This window comes from Brassica oleracea, chromosome C9 (genome assembly GCF_000695525.1).
Source record: "Brassica oleracea var. oleracea cultivar TO1000 chromosome C9, BOL, whole genome shotgun sequence".
Taxonomy (NCBI): domain Eukaryota; kingdom Viridiplantae; phylum Streptophyta; class Magnoliopsida; order Brassicales; family Brassicaceae; genus Brassica; species Brassica oleracea.
The window spans coordinates 33,786,717-33,809,929 of record NC_027756.1 but is presented as its reverse complement, the minus strand read 5'-3'; the positions used below and the strand labels follow the sequence as shown (position 1 = coordinate 33,809,929).

Here is a 23,213-nt window from a genome sequence, read left to right as displayed (position 1 = left end):
TTCTCCGCTTTAAAGCGATAGATCATGGCCTCTCTATGGCTCGCCTCAATGGCCGATCCAAGCAAGTTCAAGCCCTATGAAACCGACTGACACGTTATAAGCAAAAAAAAAACAAAAAAAAATATATTCTTAAAGTTTATACCCGTTAATGATACGAGATCCTTCCGCGACGACTTTCGGCCTCCCCGACTCGCTCGTGGCCGGAGGAGCATCAAAGCCCGATGGAAGACCAGCGAAGAAATCATCAAATTCCGGAATAGAGACCTCGCTCGTACCGCTTCCATCACCGAAAGCAAGGTTCGGATCCCATCCTGGAAGCATGCAATCTTCCACCGAAAACTCCAGGTCACCGAGATCAATATCTTTCCCCTTCGAAGAGTTCAGCCCCGTCGCAATCGTGGGAGCGGCATTGGGACCTTGGTCTTCAGGTTCGGAATCACTCCTTGTTTCTCCGCCCAAAGCAGGACTAGGTGATTCATAAGCAGATCCCTCATCGCCTTTCGAACTCTCTTCGGCGTAAAGGAAGTCTAGAAAAAAGGACCGTTCCTGAGAAGATCCCTCACCGCGATAATATCCTCAGGGAACGGAGCAAGAGGATTGATGAAGGGACGATCGTTCGGCAACCTCCGAAACAGTGGGATACAACTCTCCTCAACGGACGCTGCATCTACACGAACGAAGAAGAAAAACTTCTTTCACGAGTTGAAGTTAGAAGTAAACCCCTTTACCACTGACATGAAGTTCCGAGGAACCAGCCTGTATGTGTCCGTATCCTTGATGATCTGTAACCAAAGAAGCGCTTCGAAGTGATCGACGGTAAGGGCGAGACCATGCTCGTAGCTCAGGATCAGGACTCCAATGAGGTGCTGGATGCCGAGAGGATTCAGTTGGCTTATCGCCACCCCGAAACGATCCAACACACGGACGATAATTTCGGGAATCAGGAACAACAAATGACATATCCCTGATGATCTGTAACCAAAGAAGCGCTTCGAAATGATCAACGGTGAGGGAGAGACCATGCTCGTAGTTCAGGATCAGGATTCCTATGAGGTGCTGGATGCCAAGAGGATTTAGTTGGCTTATCGCCACCCCGAAACGACCCAACACACGGACGATAATCTCGGGGATCGGGAACCACAAACGGCAGCGCACTACGAATGCTTCGTAACAAGTAAAGTAGCCCTCCGGCGGACTACTAGCACATTCTCCTTGACGAGAAACCCTGAATTCCACCCCGTCCGAAATATGGTAGAACGACCGCATGACCTCGAGGAATTCACTAGTACTCCTACTTGGTGCACCTGCCTCCACCGGGCGATGGTTAATGACTGGGAACGATTTTTCTTTGGGAGGCGTGATCGAACCGTAAGACGCCACCCACCATGCCTCGTTCTCGGCTGGATCTACCGAATGAGGAACGAATTCCATCTTCGGCACTCGAAGCTCTTCAGAAACGTTCGTGGGCAAGGACCCTTTCTTCGAACTCCTCTTCTTACTCGACATCTCGTGTTTTTTCTTTTTAATCAAGAAGGAAATGATAGAGAGGAAGAGAAAGAACTTTTCAAGAAAACCTCTCTATGAGAATGAGTAAGTGTAAAGATTGTGAAGAAATTACCTCTCTTCTTATAGGCAAGAGAAATTACTTTTTACTTGTGGATTTTTGGACACGAACTTAGCCCAAATACACCAATCTCGTCCGAACTCACCATACCGAGCATTGGGATCTCACTAGAAATCCACGCTCCCAATGAGCTGGGGGCTAACTGTTGGGGTCAAAAACGGTTAGGGGTCGAAAACGGTTACGACGAAGTTAACGTCCAAATCCCCGTAGAAGAAAAACGTAAAAACCTTCTTCGGCAAATACTTTTTCGAAATAGATTATTCTTTATTAAAAGCTTTGCGGAGGAAACGCGAGTCACCGGACAAGAGCTCGAAAAGGGTCGCTACGTAGCGACCGAGCTTTTCCGAAATGTCGATACGACATTAGTCCATGCATTCTCGTCTACCCTTCGATACTATCTCCCAAAGACCGTAGCGAACCCATTTCACGTTCCCCGCCATTCTAAGTTATCAATCAAACTTTACCGTAAAACCCGTGGAAAGTTCATACTTTATCGAAAGAAGCCGTAATAAACGCTTCGAGTCGGAAGACGGCTCAAAGGGACCTAAGACATGACTCGAGGCCCAACTTACGATTTCTTAACCAACAGCCCGTAAGCTGCATGACGGTTTGCGCTTGGTTCGCAAGGAAAGATAAATGTCAAGTTTCCGCGGATAAATACGAAATTTTGAAGATAATTACGAATATCGGAAAAAATGGAATATCTCCATTTTTTATGCTATGGCGGCTTAAAGGCAGAAGTAGAAAAGCGTAAACCGACCTTGGAGCCAGTATATAGGGAGTCCTAGGCGAGAGGAATGGGGGAGGACTTTTTCACAGCAAACTTAGCACTTATAGCGATTTTAGGCAATTTTCCGTTTTTGTTATTCGAGCTGCGACTCAATTAGGTTTTTGCCGTCTTAGGGTTTTAGAACTAGGAATCTCGCCGACAGCTCTCGTATCCCAGGCACTTACCTTGTTGTAAACACTCAAACGCAGATTCGGAATAAGAACTATCTTGCTCTCTTTTTCGATTTCTTATTTTATTATTGTTCTCGTTTCGTGTTCTGATTGCTTGGCGTGTGGTATTAGCAGATATCTGGGACCTTTGGAAAATTAAGGTTCTCCTACTTTCCTTATTTAAACGGAAATCGACAGTGCGAATTTCGGTTCCCACAAGTGCCCGTGACTACGAGGGACCTTCCACCAGAGTGATTTCCGCCTGATCCAGAGTGGACCTCTTCCATTATCTTTCGTGCTTTCTCCCCTTCAATGGAGGTCATGAGTGGTCCAAAAAATATCCACTTGTATAGTTCTCCGTCAACCAAGACGTATCATGCGGATTGGGTTTTAATTTTTTGGGCTGCCCATTTTTCTGTTGGGAGTTACCCGTCGGCGATATACGCAAGGATTGTCTATGTCCAGGGTTTGTCAAATCCGTACTCGGACCGGTCGGAATCTTGTGTTGCCTGGACATCGATTTCGTCGGGATCGAGGAATCCGGGTGAGAGTGATCAAAATTTTGAGCCAAGTTTTGCACGAGTTTTAAGTACGCATCCATTCTCTCGTCCCTTGCTTCGTATTCCCCGATATATTGACTGGCAACAAGTTGGGAATCGCAGTAGGCATGAATGTTGCGTATTTTTAGGCCATGAGCCAATCGTAAACCTGCGATTAGGGCTTTGTATTCGGCTTCATTGTTTGAGGCGTGGAAAACCAGTCGGAATGACTGTTCCAACACTTCCCCCATTGGCGACATGAGTCTGATCCCTATTCCGGAACCTTGTTTGGATGAGGATCTGTCGACGTGGAGGGTCCAGGTCGAATCGGGTTCTTGGTTAGTCGTGCATCCTGTCGGGAGCTCTACTAAGAAATCGACGAGTACTTGCGATTTTGCGCAAATTTTCGCTCGGTACCCGATGTCGGACTCGCTTAGCTCGATTGTCCATTTTACTAACCTTCCGGATTGACTAGGGCTACGCAAGATCGTTCGAAGTGGGAATGATGTGATCAATACGATTGTATGGGACTGGAAATACGGCCTCAGCTTTCGTTCTGACAATACGACCGCAAGCGCAAGCTTTTCAATCATCGGATAACGTCTCTCAGCATCGAGCAAAGTTTTGCTTACGTAAAAGATGGGCTTTTGCTCGCTGTGTTCCTCTCGGATGAGGACGCCAATCACAACCGGGACTGATACTGCGATGTACAGGAACAGTGGTTCCCCTTCTACGAGTTTTGCGAGCACCTTGGGAGTGGCCAAATAGTGTTTCAGCTGTTGGAATATTTTTTCTCATTCTTAGGTCCACTCGAATTTCTTGTTCCCCTTCAATGTATTGTAGAAAGGCAAACACTTATCCGATAACCGCGAGATAAAGCGGTTGAGTGATGCGACTCTTCCGGTTAATTTCTGCACCTCTCGCCTCGTTCTTGGTGACATCATTTCGACCAGCGCAGTGATCTATTTCGGATTGGCCTCGATTCGGCGGAAGGTGACGAGATACCCCATGTTGGAACCAAAATTTGCACTGTCGATTTCCGTTTAAATTAGTAAAGATATGAGAACCCTAATTTCCCTGAGGTCCTGAATATCTGCTAAACCACACGCCAAACAATCAGAACACGAAAGAAAGTATATGAATCGAAAAGAGAGCAAGAAGGATTTTTATTCTGAATCTGTGTTGAGCGTTACAACAAGGTAAGAGCCTCGGCTACAAGAGATGTCGGAGAGATTCCTAGTTCTAGCAATTTAAGACTCCGGAAACCTAGTTGAGTCATAGCTTGATAACAAAAAATGGAAAATTGCCTAAATGCCCTAAGTGCTAAGCTTTTGCTCTGTGTATAAAAATTGTGTCCCTCTGCCTCTTCGACCTTGAGGTCCTTATATAATCCTTTAGAGGAGGTTTGCTCTTTCCCTTTCTACCCTCGGTCAAGTTTATCACTTCGCGGAAATATTCCATTTTTCTTCGATCTTTATGTTTATCTTCGGAAACTTCACATTTATCTTCTGAACTTGACATTTATCTTCTCCTGTGTAACCAAAGATAAGCCGCCACAACGATTAGGATTAATTTCGTACAAAATCGCAAGTGGACTCCTTGCCGCGTTCTGGGCCCTTTTGGGCCATTTTCGGCACTTAGGTGTTTTTACAATTTTACGAAAAGAGCGCTTTCGAAACGACGTCGATTCTGAAGAACATTCAAATTCGTCGTATAATGTAGGCAATCCAAGGTGTTCCGATAACTGTTTCCGTTTTATACGATCAATCTGAATGTTATTCGAAAGAACGAGTTTTTGCGGTTTCTAAATCGTAGAATTCCAACGATGACTCCGATCGAGATGAAACAAGAGCAGGTTTGATCTAATCCCGAAGGGAGAAGCTCCGAGGATGGGACAAAGGCAGGTTGATCGATCAACTCGTCAAACGGACGAATTGGACTGCATGTTTGGTCCAACTCTCCCGTTCAGCGAGTTGGACGGCTCGGTCGATCCAACTCGCCCGTTCAGCGAGTTGGACAGCATGGTTGTTCCAACTCGCCCGTTCGGCGAGTTGGACGGCGTGGTTGTTCCATCTCGCTCATTCGGCGAGTTGGACGGCTTGCTCGATCCAACTCGCCGATAGGGCGAGTTGGTAGATGCATTCGGTCCAACCCGCCCCTTCGGCGTGTTGAACGATGGGTGTTTTGTTGTTCGGGATCCGTTGTATGAGGCCTTGAGTAACCTTTCTCGAAGATTTATCGTGTGAATCCTTTTCGGAATTGTTACGAATTTGATCTCGAGTTTTCACACCTCTCTATTCTTTTGAATTTTACTTCTTCTTTTGAAAGAGGACACTTCTTCGGAAGTTTTCTAACATTGATTTCGTCGTGATCGATTTTGACCCCAACACCCCAAGAATTCTCCTGATGCTACTGCAAACCTGCATTTCGCGGGGTTGAGTTTCATATTGTGTAAGTTTAGCCTTTCGAAGCATTTTTGGAGGTGACTAATATGATCTCGTTCTTCGAGGGATTTTACCAGCATATCATCGATGTAGACCTCCATTGTTTTTCCGAGTTGTTCGGAGAACATACGGTTGACGAGTCGTTGGTAAGTTGTGCCAGCATTTTTAGGACCAAACGGCATCACCCTGTAGCAGTAAGTGCCGCGGTCAGTTATGAATACGGTTTCTCTCGATCGTCGGGGTTCATCATGATCTGATTGTACCCGGAGAATGCGTCCATGAAAGACAAGAGTTTGTTCCATGCCGTCGCTTCGACCAAGCGATCGATGTGTGGCAGTAGGAAGTTATCCTTTGGATATGCCTTATTAAGATCGGTGAAATCGACGCACACTCGCCACTTTCTGTTTTTCTTTTTGACAATGACTGGGTTAGCGAGCCAGTCGGATTACCTAACCTCCGTTAGGGATCCGACTTTGAGGAGTTTTTCGACCTTGTCGTTAACCGCACCAGCGCGCTCTGGTCCCAACTTTTGTCTCTCTTTTGTTTAACAGGTTTGAAATTCGGGTCGACGTTGAGCTCGTGACATGTGATGTTGATATCAATCCCTGGCATGTCCTCTACGGCCCATGCGAATGTGTTCAAGTTCTTTTTTAGACTCGCTCAGATTCGCGCCGATTTCACGCAGCGATCTGGGAATGCTTCGTCTAAGCATACCGAGACAACGGGTTCGTAGGCTGGCTCGTTTTTTTCCTTTCAAAGCTTCGGCTACTCGTGACTGCCAAAATATTTCAGTTTCGTCTTAATCTAGGGCGTTGTAACGGCAGACGATTTCTTTTTATTTTCAGGTGGAGCCTCCGCCGATGGATTTTTTCGCTTTAATTCCGCAGCGAAGCAGACTCGTGAAATTCTCCGATCTCCCCAGATGGTCTTGATTCCGCGAAGGGTTGGGAATTTGAGACACATGTGGTATGTTGACAGGACTGCTTGCATTGAATTCAGCCATGGAATTCCTACGGTCGCGTTATATGATGCAGGTCGATTGGTGACCAAGAACTCCACGATTATCGTCATGCTACCGGCTTTAACCGAGAGGTTGATTGTGCCGAGAGTCATGGTAGCTTCCCCTGAGAGTCCTACTACTGAGTTCGGATCTTGGGCGATTTCGGATGGATTGATTTCCATTTTTTCGAGGGTGTTTTTGAAGATGATATCGGCCGAGCTTCCGGTGTCGACCAATATCCTTACGACATCGATATTCTTGATTGTCAAATCGATGACAAGGAGATTGTTGAGAGGTTTGATCGGATCGGCCGTTGTTCTTTCCTTGAAGGAGATGACATCGCCGCCTGTTTAATTAGGCATATCGTGTCTCAGACGTCTCGTGTTTTTTTAGTTAGAGAATCCGACCCCGACCCCCACCCCCCTCCTTCTAGCGCCAAACTGTGGGAACCAAAATTTGCACTGTCGATTTCCCGTAAAATAAGGAAAGATAGGAAAACCTACGCTTTCAAGTTCGGATCAAAATATGAAATTGTCGTTTTCAAGTGAAAAACATTGTCGCTTGAGTGATTTTTTAAGAAACAATTGTCGCTTGAGTTAGCATCAAATTTTAATTTTTTTTAAAAAAACAGAAAAAGATCTACACAATTTATGCAAACCATTTTAATATAGTTTCATCAAAAAAGCATAGTAATATAACATTTATAAATTCTATGTTTTCTAATCAAAAGCTTATATTATTGGGTTAGAGGAGTGACTGCGGGTGAACTCTGGGTTAATAGTTTCCAAAATTTTAATATATAATTATAAATATCAATATTAAAAAATAAAAGAAAATCCATGTTTAAAATCTAGGATAGATTTAAAATCTATTTTTTTTATTTTTTCCCATTTCACATAAAAAAATATAAAAGATAATTTAAACATTTTTATAACAAATTGGAGTTAAAACATATAAAAGTAAAATAAGATTAAAATTAAAAGTATTTAACTATCTATTCAAAGATTGAAATTGACTTTAAAATTTTAAAAATCAAATTTGACTATATATCGGTCACTTATCGGTTCGCCCGGTCAGCCTCAGGTAGCGGGTTTTTAAATATTAGATATTTTGAAAAACCAAACTTGGATTACATATCGGATCACTAGATTTATCGGTTTGACCGCTGGTTCAGAAAGTATAAAAGTGCAGATTTAAATGCAAACATTTTTTAAATAGAAAAATTATTTAAATTAACAAAAACATTTGAAAACCTGTTAATGAAAGTTTTCATCACAAAACGTCATGCATTAAAAATGCGGGTCAATGTCTAGTAGTTAATTAAATCAAATAGACAAAATATTTTTATATTCTTATATCAAATAGAAGATATATATATATATATAGTTTTTTTTTTTTAACTCTTAGTAACTTTCTTTCAAATGAGGGAGGGGACGAGATAGAACTCAATCCAAACAAGTTTGAAAACAACAACAAAACACAAGAAAATAAATCAAGGGAACCAATAGGACCCAAAAACAAGCAAAAGAAGAAAAACCGTGAAGACACAGACAGAGGGGAGGGTGAGGAAGGAGACCAGACCAGTCAAGGATAAGGTCTTACCCTCTAAGAGACTTCATGTGTCTTCTTTTGCATCCTCTTCAAACAATGATCGTAGCCAAAGTAGTCCACCATGAGCTATGTATGATTGATACCGGTGATCCCTAGTGACACTGAGAGCTATTTCGTAGGCGCATCTATTGCCTTGGAGTTGTTTATTTGATCACGCTAACTTCTTAGTTCCCTTAGACCATGCACGATGGTTCTCTTATTTAACAGCCACTTTTTTACATTTTTACAGTACACATGACCATATTATATTTTCTTTATTCCACATAATCATTAACACTTATTTAACTTTTATGTTATAAAATTATTTGGTTTTAAAAAATTTAACAGTTTACCAATTTACTGAGAAAAAATAATTATTTTCAACTTTCATTTTTTAAATTTTAACTATGAATTATATTTTAATAAATTTCTGTGTATATATATATATATATATATAAGAATTTATTAGTAAATAATATCAATATTATAACAAAAACTATGTATCCAAATTAAATGAACCAAATTTCTATTTATAGAGAATAAAAATGATGAATCTATCACAATAACCTAGACTTTGCTCTCTTCTTAGAGTATCACATCATCAAAAATGAAGAAGCAATTGAGAACACGTGTATATCGCATTCCCAGAAGCCATGTCATCAGACTCTTGAGATTAGTTTAAGATATTAACCTTTGCCCAAGCATTATATTCATTCCGAGCCTTGTCCATAACTGTTGCTGCACCAAGACGAGTATTAGCAAAGATGAGTTCGTTCATCCCCGTCCAGATATGCCATAAGACCCAGGGAAACAGAAGACGAAGATGTTGAGGGATCGATTGCTTTGTACTACACTGCAGTAGATACTGTAAGTTTAACAGTACCGAGTTAGGAGAGAAGCCCGTCAGAGGCAGAGGAAAGCCAGACAACCGTCAGGTCTCCTGAGCAGTAGGGCAGTTAAAGAGAACATGGCATATTGTCTCAGGCGCTGACTGACAAACTTTACAGATAGGATCAATCTGGAGACCTCGAGTCCGCAAACGGTCAGCCACAGCTAGTGCTCCTGCAAGCGCCTTCCAAAGAAAGTGTCGTAGCTTAGGCAAGGTTTTCACTTTCCATAGATTGGACCATAGTCGCTTCTCCATCAGTGGCATCGTTTGAGGGTGGGTAGTAACCTCATGTATAGTTTCAAGCAGCTTATAACCACTCTTAGTGCTGTACATACCATTACGCTCCAGCCCCCACACCACTGCATCAGCTCGGTTCATATCAATTTTCAGGCCCAAGATGTAGTTTGCGTCTTCTTCAACAAAGAGATGTCTGACTCGTTGTACGTTCCAAGTACCATATCTCCTATCAATAAGTTCAGAGACTGTGAGAGATAAATCAACCTCATCAGTTCTGTATCGTGGAGGCCGAGGAACGTCTAGCAAGATCCAATTATCATACCATACATGTGTACTCTGGCCATCCCCAATTCTCTTCATCAGACTTTGCACTAGTAGTTCCCTTCCATGCATGATGCTTCTCCAAGCATACGAGGATCGCGTACCTATGCCACACTCTCGGAACGATCCATTTGGAAAGTACCTGCTCTTCGTGACACAGGCTAGTAGGGAGTGAGGTTTAGACCATATCCTCCAAGCTTGCTTACACAGCAAGGCCTGATTGAACAGAGCAATATATAAATCTATATATATCATACGGCCCAGGCATTTAAGACGCGGGTCGCTGTGTAAGTTTCAGACCTGCTCATAACCGCCATATAACCTTCCTATCACCTTTTCCGATATCTTAATTATGCGTCTGGCATTTTTGAACAGAGGATTCAATGCACCATTGGCTATGTATTCATGTTTTAATCCAATGGGAGATAGCATTGCCACTTTGTACCACTGTTAGAAAAGAGATGGCATCTAAGAGCAAGTCCATTGGTCAGAGACCCTTATGAGGTTCTAATGAATAAATTACTAGTTAATTTTGTGATTTGAAAAGTTTAGAATCCTTGGTAATCTAATTAATTTTCTCATCATCCAAAATAGAAGAACTTCGATGAGGTTCTTAAAAAAAAAATTGTTTTTTTTTTAAAGTTGAATGATTGGATACATGGAATATGAAAAATAATACATAAGCAAACTCTTTCTATAACATTCTGATTTGGATTTATATACTTTGGGTTCGAATGGTGACTGCGGTTCTGATAATATAAGCGGTGCAGAATTCAGATGCGGTACGGTTCAACTGCGGTTTGCGGGACAAGTGCGGATTTGGTTGAAAAAGTAGTGCGGTTTTGATAAAATAGTAGTGCGGTTTTGATAAAAGAGTAGTGCGGTTTTGAGAGAAAAATAATTTAAAATTAATATATTAATACGATTAAAATTAAATTTGTGTTAGTGACAATGTCATCATAATTTTCTTTTTAATATAAATTTAAATATTAAATTATTTTGAATTAAAATTGGTATAATCATAATTTATGAAAAATATTGAAATAATGTTAATTAATTAAAAATTGATGTTTAAATGTAACTTATTGAAGAAAACTTATAAAAACTAAATTAAAAATAATATGATTAGTATAAAGTCAGTTTAAAAAAATGAGTGATACTCTTAATTTAATTAAAAATACTCTTATTATCGTTCTATATAGATTAGTCAAACTAACCAACAAGTTTTTAAATAATTTTTTGTCAGTTTTTTGTGATATTTGGTTCAATAATTTTCTGTCAGTTTGAATTATACATGAACTATTTAGGTATTTACATAATTCAAATTTTATTTAAAATTACATATTTTATCTTGATAATATATTTAGATATTTAGTTATTTTAAACCAAATATAATTAATATTTATGTAGATAAATCATATTTTTATGATTTGTTTCTATTAAAATTGATTATTTTATAAATTTACGAAGTAATAAAAATACATATTCCCTATGTTTCATAATCTGTTTCATAATGTTTTAGAAAAACAATTGTTTTTAAAAGATCCATATTTTAACTTTTCAATGTATGTAATAATAGCAAATTGTAAATTTCAAAGACATTAATTGTATTTACTGAACTTTGATTGGTTAAAAATCATATGAAATAGCTAAACAAGAAAAATAATGTATTTATTATCAAAAAGTTACGTATTTTTTTAATAAATGTGAAAACTTTAGAATATACATTATTTTGAAACGGACGAAGTACTAAATTTTCTTTCAAAAAGACAGTTCTTAGAAACGTAAACCAAAAGCATTCGTCTCATAGATTATTTACTAATGTCGATAGATATGTTTTTCTTATCATAAAATTAAATTAAAATGATAAAACAATAGCATTTTAGTTTGTTGGGTGCGGAATTCATGTTGAACCGCTGGTTAGTAGTAGTGGGACAAATAACTGCGGTCCACTAAGTAAAATTTTTTTTTGGAAAACCGCAAATAATTTTTTGTTGTCTTTTTCAAAAAACGCAAATTAAAAAGGGAAAAACATGATTGGTGACGAATCGCGGTTTTCTAGAAATACAATAACGCACTCAAAGTTGCAATATATTGTGATTGGTAACAAAGTTGTAGGACCCACAAATACCGTACCGCTTTTGGGAAAAACGTTGTTGCCATTCATTACCTTTGTCAAGACTCATAGAGAGGAATGTGTTGAAGTACCTTCAAACTCACGTTCAATAGCATCAAGCATACTTTTCTACTTGCCACTGTAACAAAACATGTAAATAGACTGATTCAGAATACATTAGAAACAAACATGGAACATATCTTATACAAATGTAAGAGGGAAGAGTGTTTTACGGTGGTCATCATGATCCTTGCCTTCAGTTGAATCACTAGTCTTTCGCTCTCCAAGACCTTTTGTAGCAGCTGCAAGTAAGAACATATATGTTATCTACTCAAATCAAAGACTTTTAAACTTTGAGCAATGGTAATAGAAGAACAATAAACAAACTCAATATTCATGTCAATAGGAATCAAGCTCTAGAAGAAACAAGTACATCTTTGTTTTGTGCAGATACTTCTTTTCCAGATGACTTCAAAACATTGGCATAGAGAGTCTTGATATCACTCTCAATATCTAAAACGCACCTTTGAGCAAACATCAGTCTCTGCACGCTCCTTTGAGCAAACGAACCTCGAATAGGAGCATGTGAAACAGATACATCAGTCTCTGCACGCTCCCTGCAACAACAAAAGGAAGCAGTTTTGGATCAGTAAAGAATGTTCTTGAAGCTTAAGGCAGATATGTTCTGATTTCAAACAAAAGCCAAGGAAACAGACAGTAACAGTAGGCCTGGGAATATGAGTTTTTACCCGCGGGGCCCGGCCCGTTTGACCCGTCGCGGGGCGGGTGCGGGTCGAACAATTTAGAAAAATCGATTTGCGGGTGCGGGTTATGAGCATTTTATGCAGGGCGGGTGCGGGTTGGTGGATTTTGAAACGCGGGTACCCGCCAACCCGCAATATTCGGATTTTTTGACAAAAAAAAACTTTGTAACCCGCGGGTTGGCGGGTCAGCGGGGCGGGTTTGACCCGCAACCCAGCCCTAAGTAACAGCAACTAAAACACACAAAAGTTGTATTTTTTCTATATAACACAATTAAAATCACAGTTTACCAGGACAACAAGCTGTGGTTTGTGTAGAGGCGGAGAGGATCCTTAGGTCACGGCGTAGAAAGAGCTCGCTTCCAGCAGCTGATAGCTAATAGCGAGGGAAAAGACGGAAGAAGAGAGAGGTGGAAGCATTGGAGGAGAAATGAGCTAACGATCGGACTTTCAGAAAAAAAAATGATCAAGGTAGAGAGAGAGAGAGAGAGAGAGATATGGGAACTTGAAAGAAGGGATGGAGTTGGAGAAGAGATCGATCCAACAGAATTGATAAGGAATGGTGCAAGCTCTGTAGTTTGATTCTATCGAACCGGTAATAGAGGAAACAGAACCATCACTGAGTCGCTCTCCATTTTCTCTTTGGCTCTTTTGATGATCTTTCGGTAGCAGATTCCTTCTTCTCTTCACACGATTTCGGATCAACCATCATCTCCCTTTGAGATTTCGATACAAACGAAGCGATTTCAACAAAGAGATAATGGGAGAGAGAGAGAGAGAAAGGCATCCGAAGAAGAAAGAGGAGAAAACGGGAACAAGCCAATCCCAATGAGCCACATATACAGTTTTAACGAATTCTACATCTTCTTAATTAAGCAGCGATTATGTGTAATAATAGCATTTTTGGTTTTTTTTTTTATATTTTTGGTGTAATAATATCCTCACACCATAAACCCACTGATGGAGTTGGTCTAAGATATAGACTTTTAACTAAAAACCAAACCCTTAACAACTTCTTAACACAGGTTTATCTCCTCTTTCTCTCACCACTTTATCTCACCACTTTATCTTTTTTTTTTTGAATGAATGCTAAATTTATTCATAAAAAAACGTTTGTACATCAAGTGAAACCTTGTTTATGAGAGACTACTCCTATCTCTTTACAATTTTCAAAACTCCTAAACTGCCTAGGGTATTTACAGTCTTGTACTAAACCAGAACTGCAGCACTTCTTCAAGGCCCTTAGCTCTTTTCCCCTGCACTAAACTAAGTTTATTTCGGATGGTCTTATCGATGAGCTTGAGCATAACAGGCAGTGGCATAGATGGTTCACCATGACGCCGCTTATTCCGTTCTCTCCACAAGGAATACATGGCTACCTGAAGAGCATAACTGATGCAGAAAATTTTCTTCTTCTCCATGCTACCCGAGATCATTCGTATTATAGCCTCACATGAGGTGGAGTAGGAATTGCGCAATAACCCTTTAGTGAGCTGCTCCCAAATCTGAGAGGAAACAGCACATTCAAAGAAGAGGTGGCTTCGCGTTTCCGGAGCATTCTTGCAGAGTACACATGTAGTGTCAACTCCTTGACTCCAACGAGAGATGCGATCCATAGTTGCAAGTCTATCTTTGAAAGCAATCCAGGTTATGAACGCGAATTTTGGCGTAGCTTGGGAGAACCAGACCCTTCTTCCCCAGTCACACTTCAACCCCGTCTCTCTTATCAGCTGCCAAGTCTCCGTGGTAGAGAATTTTTGCTTGAACCCCGAGGACCAGTGCCACAGGTCTTTATCCAACTCTGAAATACTCTGCTTCTCAGAAATTTTACTCAGCTCCTTTTCAATATCTTGGAGAGAAGCTCCCCTATGCATCCTTCTCCTCCGATGATTATTTAAAACCTCTTCCAACGCTGCTTCCCTTCGAATACCCATATCTATGATTCCTCTATCACCAAGCATCTCAGCCAGAACTCCCAAATCACACCACTTGTCATACCAAAAGGAAGTATGACGCCTGTTGCCCACCTCCTTCATGTGGAAGGTCTTTGCTACTGCCCTCAGTTTTAGCATTTTCCGCCAAATCCAAGAGCCCATCTGCGTGTTACCACTCACTTCCCAAAAGCTCTTCTTCTTAAGCAGATTAGATTTAATCCATTTCCCCCACAACGAATCACCCACCAACATTCTCCAAATGAGTTTCAAGCCATAGACAATATTTACTTCTTTTAGCGCTCGAATCCCCAACCCTCCTTCGCTTATTGGCTTGCACACATCTTGCCAAGTCACTTTTGCTCCAGTACTCTTCAGCTCCAGACCTGACCAGAGAAAAGCTGAACATAGTTGTTCAATTTCGTTGATGCATTGACTCGGGAGTCTGAAAGCCCCTGCCCAGAAGTATACAGTACTCATTAGCACTGATTTGATCAGAAGCTATCTTCCAGCATAGGAGAGAAACCGGCTCGTCCAAGTGCTAATTCTCCCTCTGATCCTTTCTATAACTGGCAAATAATCCGGTCTTTTCATGGCTTGAGTCATCAAGGGTAAGCCCAAGTAGCGAACCGGGAGATCCCCCACAGCGAGAGGGAAGTTCCTCAATATTATGCATCTCTTCTCTTCGACTATACCAGCCATATAGATCGTGGACTTCTCTAAACTTATGGATAGGCCCGACCAACTTGCGAATTCATCAAAGACCATAAGTGCACCTTCTATGGACTCCTTTGAGCCTTCTACAAACACCATTAGATCGTTGGCAAAACATAAGTGAGTGAGAGAAAGAGACTGACATCGGGGATGAAGTCTGAATCTGTTCTCTCTTGCGGCCTTATCTAGCTTTAGAGATAGAACATTCATGCAGACGACGAATAAATAGGGTGATAGCGAGGATCCCTGTCTCAGCCCCCTAGCACTCTGTAAATAACCTGCAAGATCCCCGTGAACTTGAACTGAAAAAGACGGAGAGGCAATACAGAGTGTGATCCAATGAATGAATCTTGCCGGAAACCCCAAAGCCCTTAGACTATTCAGCAGAAAGGACCATTGAACCGAGTCGAATGCCTTCGAGATGTCAATTTTCATTGCACACCGGGGGGAGATCGTGTCCTTGTGGTAGTCTTTTACTAACTCAGAGGCTAACAGCACGTTTTCCATCATGAGTCTACCTTTCACAAACGCAGATTGGTTTTCCATAATAACCTTCGGTAGAATAATCTTCAGACGGTTTGCAAGGATTTTAGACACCACTTTGTATAGCACATTACAACACGCTATGGGCCTAAAATCCTTCAGCTCCTGCGCATCAGTCTTTTTTGGAACAAGCGCTAAGATTGTGGAGTTAATACCTTTCGGAAGGAACCCCAATTTGAAGACCGACTGGACTGCTGTAGTAAAATCTGAAGCTATTATTGGCCATGTTGTCTTGAAGAATTCACAAGGGAAACCGTCGGGGACCGGGGATTTGTTTGATGGCATAGAGAACAGAACTCTACGGATCTCCTCCTCGGAGACTTCAGCCTCTAGAAGCCTACAATCTTCAGTGGAGCATTCAAAATCCAGGAGGTCCCTTAGCTCCTCCTCTATGGCTCCCTGAAACTCCACCGGAACTTTGTTTAACACTTCAGAGAAGAACCTCTCCGCTTCCCATTTAATCTCCGAATGTTTTTTTAACAATTCTTCCATCTTGACATCTTATCTCCCTCATTGAGTTTTGAGCCTGCCTAGTCTTGATCGAGTTATGGAAGGTCGTGTTGTTCTGATCACCCACATCTAGCTAGTGCAGTTTAGACTTTTGTTTTAGAAAGTCTTCCTCAAGCTCAGCCACATGCAACCACTTCTCATACGCTTCACCCTCTTCCTGAATTGCCTCACTGGTTGGGTTGACTAGAGTGATTTTCTGCATCTCACATAAAGTAACGTGTGCTTCATGTGCTCTAATAGATAGATTACCCAACTTCTCTCTGCCTAGCTCTCTGATCAGGGGCTTAAGATTCTTGAGCTTTTTTGAGAACCTATACATAGCAGAGGTGGACAGGAACAACTTATCCGTCGAGTCCCAATACTCCTTGACCATTGGTATGAACTTAGGTAGATTACCTATCGCGTTTACATATTTAAACGGTCGCTTTTTCTTCTCCAAATCTTGCAAAACTTGAACTCTGCATCGCAAGTGGTCGGAACAGCCTCCTGGCTCGAAAATAGAATAAGCATTGGTGAATCTATGAAGCGCCTTGTCATTTATTAGGACCCTGTCAAGCTTCTTACACACCAACCCGTTCTCCCTCTTATTGCACCACGTTAATAACGGCCCCTGGAATGCCATGTCCGAGAGATTGCAATGTAGAGCCATTCTTTGGAAATCTCGCATTCCACTAGGCACTCTAGCCATACTGTCAAACTCTGAATGTTCCCCTCCCTCCAAAATTTCATTAAAATCACCCATAACTATCCACGCTTTGCTTTGAAAAAGTGGAGAGTTGTGATGGTGACATAGTTCTTCCCACAAGTTTTTCCTTTCTTCAGCCTGATTACTGGCATATACAAACGAACAGAAAAACTCCTCCTCTCCTGGAAGAGCAACCGCACATGTGATCAACTGATCAGTTTTATATACCGGAGTCATGTGAACTGTATCTCTCCATAGTAGCCAAATTCTACCTCCCTGGCTGTGCTCGTAATTTGTCATAGTAGACCAACCACTGAAAGCAGAGCCTAAAATTCTTCCCGCCTTTATTTCCTTTACTCTTGTCTCCAAAATACACCCAAACTTTAAATCTTTATTACTTAACCAATCCTTAACCACTGAATGCTTCAAGCGTTTGTTAAAACCACACACATTCCAGAAGAAACTCGACATAATTAAAGATGGCGAGAGGAAGACCTTGTGCTCATTGCCAAAGGATTAATATCATGTGACTTAGCCTTCTTCTCTTTTATCCCCTTTACAGTACTCTGTTTACGCTTTGCACCTGTCTCTTTCGCCTCACACTCCTGATCTGCTTGAGATTGTTGAGTGAGACCCTCCACGTTCCCAACTATGCCCCTCTCACTGTCAGGAATACTCACTACAGGAAGCACTTGGCCCTTCTCCGAAATTTCCCCCTCCTCTTGTTCCTCCTCAACACTAAGAACTGCAAACTTAGACGCAGATATATGAAGATCCTCTGATTGACAAGGTGTTCTCACTGGGGAGCGTCCAACCTTTGTTGGAGATACTAGCGCCCAGTTTGTCTCTCCCCCAACTTCATTATCCCTAGTATATGCATTCTCTTCCTCCTGTTATGTCTCTTCTACTTCCAGTATCTCATCCCCCTTAGATATTTCCAAATTCTCCACCTGAACTTCCACATCGCTATTGTGCGTGTGCAGAGATTTCAAGCTCACTTCCTCCTGGTTCACTTCTTTCCCTTGCAACACACACACCTCTGTTGTATGACCCCACTTGTCACATAGCTTGCACCTAGATGGGAGCCAGGGAAAGTGGAAACCCACCATTCTTTGTAAAATTGATCTCTTTGGGCAGAGGCTTCGAGATATCCACTTTAGCAAAGACCTTGGCGACTTCCAAATTGGTGCAAGCAACATTCTCCAGATGCAACCTGTTTGGGAACCCCACAGCGCTTGTTATAAAACTGAGACCCTCCCAAGAGTACATGTGAAGAGGAACCCCTTGTAGATGCACCCACATTGGAATTGCCTCTTCCTCTTGCTTCTCTTCCTCTGTTCGCGGAGTCCATTTCGTGACCACCATTGGAACTCCAGCAATATTCCACATGCCCCTTTTTAGAATCTTTTCCCTCGCCTTCGGGCTAGAGACTCGAAACCTCATAGTTGCTGCATTAACCTCAAAGACCTCCACCTTCATAGAAGCATCGCCGTACTTCCGTATCTTATTCAAGACCATGTGAACCTTCGCCACGTGAGGAGATATGTCAAGGAACTTCCCGACCACAAAGTCCTCCCATAACGGAGTCGAACTCTTTATAGCATCTTCTGGAATCATCACCGAGTGCAAACCATCCTTGTTAGAGACCTCCACATCATACTTCTTCAGAACTTTCTTATCCTGCGCAACATCGACCCAACTCGGGACCTCCTTCTTCGAAACTGCTGCTAAATCTGATTTCCCCACCGTAGAACCCTCATCGACAACCTCCTTAGCACCCATAACCCTCTCCTGAGAGCCTGGTGAGTTCGGCGGCGCTGCCGAAATCATCCTCAAAACCCTAGATCGAAATCGCCTCAAAATCGCCCTCAGAGTAAAACGGTGCGTTTCAGAGTAAAACGGTCCCTTTGGTCGGCTTAAAGGTGGAGGAGTCAAGCAGCGGAGAACCAGAGATAATCTATCTCTCACTCTCACCATCTTATCTCTCGAACTCTTCACCGTATTGCAATCAAGCTCCGGCGTCCGGCCGGCGCGTGAGCACTGGTTCCAGCGCTGGAGGCGGCCTCCTTCTCTCCCTCCTCTTTTTAGTAATTTCCTTCTTTATGGTCGGTTCACGCTCTCTGCCTTGTTCGTGTCTCTGCATCTGGAGGTCCCCTCGACTTCATCTCTGCTCGCGACGAGATCTGTTTGTTGTGTGGGTCGCAAAGGTTTTGGAGTTGTGGACGCATAGTGTGGTGGTTGGCTATCGAGGGAGTCAGCGTTTAGGGTTTTCTCAGGTGGTCCCTTGAGCCTCTCGAAGAGTCAACGGCGTGTGGAGGCGGTGGCGTTGCTCATTCTCCAGATCCGGTGTGATTTTGCCTCATTCGATTTGTGGTTAAGTGGTGATAGGCATGGGTTTTTTGGCTCATTCTCTGCGTCTTGGAGGGTCATGTCCTTTCGTCTATCACCGGGAGCACTTCGAAGAATTTATCTATCTCGAAGGCGTGCTTTATCCGTCAGCGTTGGTTTGTGCCGGTTCTTACGGCGCTAGCTCACCGGGTTGTTTTCTCTGGTAAGGCGTCCGAAGAGATTGTCTATGGTCTCTTCGAGGCGTTGTTGTAATCTCTCGCTCCTTTGTCTCCCTTCTTCCCGGCTCGAGTATCCAATTGATCATTGTAGATTTCCAGTAAGCTTCTTTGGTAGCGTGCTCTTGTTCTCATGGCGGTTGGTTGTTTCCGTTTGTCACTTGATCAACTATTAGGCAATGTGAAGTAACCTTTTCTCGGTTCTAGAGAACGGCATTTGGCGAGGAAGCTGGTGGCTTTGGGTGGTCTCTGAGCTCTAGCCTTCCCTCGGTGACTCCTCATTGCGTTTGTAGCACTTCCATGTGCTGTTGGTGTTTAGTTGAACTCAGTGTTCTGCGCTAACACTTCCTGCAGGTCTTTGAGCACCTTCTGGTTTTGGAGCTGATGTCCTCTCGAACCCGTCTTTCGTTGGTGTGTTTTGTTGTGGTGGGATCTTTAGCGTCGCATTGTCGTGGCAATAGAAGTATCTTTACCAACTCTTGTGCTCTTACGGAGGATGTGCCTGGTGCTTTCGTTTACAGTTTCCTCAGGTATGTTTTAGCCTTTTTTAATATTGGCGGTTCATGGACTACTGAGTCTTCGACAAGGAGGAGAGTGGGATGATATCAGCTCCTACCCAGACTAACTCGGAAGAGGTGGTGATGACAAAAGGATCCGGAGTTGCTCACAACTTGGCTGTGTAGTCCGAATATCTAGATCTATCAATTTCAATGTTGTATAGACTTTTGCTTGATCCCGAATGGTAAGTCTTGGTAACAATGCCCTTTCGGGAAGTGAAATAAATATAATTAAAAAAAAAAGATATAGACTTTGGATGCGACACCGCGGTTTGACTGATCAGCTTCTTCGTGCTCTGGTTTGGTACGGGAAGTAATAGCACCTACTGGTCTCTTCTTCTTTCTTGCTTTGTTGTTTTCCTTCGGAGTATTTATTTCTACTCCCAGTCTTCTGCTTTCAAAGAATGTCTTCTTGTATAGTTGATATTAAGAATAATTTATAAATTTTATAAAAAACATTTTAGTAGAGGAAAAATTGAAATCATATAATTATAAATATTTGTAAATAATACAAATTAAGATATAGTAAAATTGAATTGTTTTCAACATAGAGGAGTGAATGTAGATTAAGTCATGATATTATTTGGTTTAGGGTTTGGTAGCATATATCATAGTATTGTTAGATTTTGGAATCTTAACCTTTTTTTTTTGAAAAATTAAATTTGACATATATGTGTTTAATTTTGTGTATACTAAATACGTCAAAGTTGATTTTAAGTTTAATGAAGTGTTTGTTTATGTTTAGTTAGTTATTTGATTTTATAGTTTAGGTTAATTAAGTTTTCTAACAAATAATGCATTAAAAGAGCTCTGGGAAAGTATTATGGGCGAATAGTAAATTTAGGGTTTAGAAAACTTCTAAGAAGTGCTTTGTTAGAAGATTTCTACGAAAGTCTTCTCGATCAAAAATATATAACCGAATTGAAAACTTTTGTCTCACTATATAAGAAAATTTACTCTGCAATTCTCCAACCTCTCTCTAACCTTTTTGAACTTGAAAACACCAAACTTTATATCAATTTTTCATTTTTTTTGTCTCATGTATTTCTCACTAGTTTATCTTGTTTTTGTGGGTTTTTAATTATATGTTTCTCATTTTCTACTCCTTTAAAGGTATATCTATAAATTTTTATATTTATGTATTTTTGTGTGTTCAATAAAGGTAGATCTATCTCATTTTCTCTGTTTTGAAGCCATTTAAACGTTTTTGGATTTGCAAGTTTTTCAGATATGAGTCAAATTTGGAAGACTTTTGGGAAGTCTTCTCGGAAGTCTTCTAACATATAATGCGCTGGAAGACTTCTTCTGGCGGAGTCTTCTTTCATGTTTCCTCTTTCATAACAGATCTTAGTGTTTTGGTAAGTTTTTACGTCTGATTTTTTTTGATATGGTAACCTCTGGTTGCTTAAAGCTCTTACCGTTTTCCAAACTAAAACTCTTCAACCTCTCACTAATTTTGTAAAACTTAAAAACACCAAACTTTATATCAATTTATCATTTTTTGTCTCATGTCTTTCTCACAAATTCACCTTGTTTTGCAGGTTTTTATTTCATGGTTCTCATCTTATACTTCTTTAAGAGTAGATCCAAAATTTTTGGATATGTATTTTTGTGTGTTATTTAAAGGTAGATCTATCTCATCTTCCACCCAGTTTTTCTGTTTTGAAACTGTTGGGGTCGAAAACGGTTGCGACGAAGTTAGCGTCCAAATCCTCGAAGAAGAAAACGAAAAACCTTCTTCGACAAACACTTTTTCGAAATAGATTCTTCTTTGAGAAAAGCTTTGCGGAGGAAACACGAGTCATCGGATAAGAGCTAGAAAAGGGTCGCTACGCGGCGACCAAACGCGTGCTCCGCTTGGTCGCTACGTTTATCTGCCCCCGCGGAACCACTAAAGTCCGCGGGAAAAGACTCGACTTCGAGAAAAGCTTTGCGGAGGAAACACGAGTCATCGGATAAGAGCTAGAAAAGGGTCGCTACGCGGCGACCAAACGCGTGCTCCGCTTGGTCGCTACGTAGCGACCGAGCTCGAGCTGAAACTCGGTCGCTACGTGGCAACCGAGCTCGAGCCAAAGCTCGGTCGCTACGTAGCGACCGAGCACTTCCGAAACGTCGATACGACATTAGTCCATGTATTCTCGTCTACCTTTCGATGCTATCTCCCGCAGACCGTAGCGAACGCATTTCACGTTTCCCGCCATTCTAAGTTATCGATCAAACTTTACCGTAAAAACCGCGGAAAGTTCGTTCTTTATCGAAAGAAGCCGTAATAAACGCTTCGAGTCAGAAGACGGCCCAAAAGGACCTAAGACATGACTCAAGGCCCGACTTACGATTTCTTAACCAACAGCCCATGAGCCGCATAGCGGTTTACTCTTGGTTCGCAAGGAAAGATAAATGTCAAGTTTTCGCGGATAAATACGAAATTTTGAAGATAACTACGAAGATCGGAAAAAAATGGAATATCTCCATTTTTATGCTATGGTGGCTTAAGGGCAGAAGAGGAAAAGCGTAAACCAACCTTGGAGCCAGTATATAAGGAGCCCTTGGCGAGAGGCATGAGGGGAAGACTTTTTCAGAGCAAACTTAGCACTTAGAGTAATTAGGCAACTTTCCGTTTTGTGGTATTTCGAGCTGCGACTCAACTAGGTTTTGCAGTCTTAGGTTGTTAGAACTAGGAATCTCGCCGACAGCTCTCGTAGCCAAGGCTTCTACCTTGTTGTAACGCTCTTACGCGAATACAGAATAAAACTCCTTTTGCTCTCTTCTACGATTTCTTATTTTTTTCGTCTTTAATTGCGTGTCATGATTGCTTGGCGTGTGGTTTAACCAATATCCGAGACCTCTGGGAAATTAGGATTTTTCCAAACTTTCCTAACTTAATCGGAAATCGACAGTGCGAATTTCGGTTCCCACAGTTTGGCGCTAGAAGGAGGGGGATTCGGATCAATCTAACTCTCAACCACATCACGCTCAACCAGACATGTCAACTAACGACACAGATAACGTGCAGACTCCTCTTAACGAAGGCAGTGGCACTGATCTCCACACTCCCGCAGCGGACGTATCCGCGGCCAACGCACCATCCAACGCCGTGGCACTCGAGGAGTTTAAAAAGATGCTCGCCACCTACGAAAAAAGGTCGGAAGAACAGGACAAGCTCGTGAGCACCTTGACCAAACAAGTTGAAACTTTAACGGCAAGGACTCGAGCAATCCGCCCCCACGGAACCACTAAAGACCACGGGAA

General features: G+C 41.7%; 1 long non-coding RNA gene and 1 pseudogene across 1 annotated transcript; both read right to left on the bottom strand.

Moving 5' to 3' along the window:
- The window catches only part of LOC106314845, a 50,679-nt pseudogene extending 44,951 nt beyond the window's left edge, over positions 1–5,728 (bottom strand).
- A 5,839-nt stretch (positions 5,729–11,567) lies between these two features.
- LOC106317270 lies at positions 11,568–13,279 on the bottom strand. Its single transcript, XR_001265092.1, has 4 exons — positions 12,752–13,279; positions 12,133–12,316; positions 11,933–12,001; positions 11,568–11,838 (listed from the first exon to the last, which is right to left on the bottom strand). It is a non-coding gene; the product is annotated as an uncharacterized LOC106317270 (long non-coding RNA).
- Positions 13,280–23,213: the final 9,934 nt, after the last annotated feature.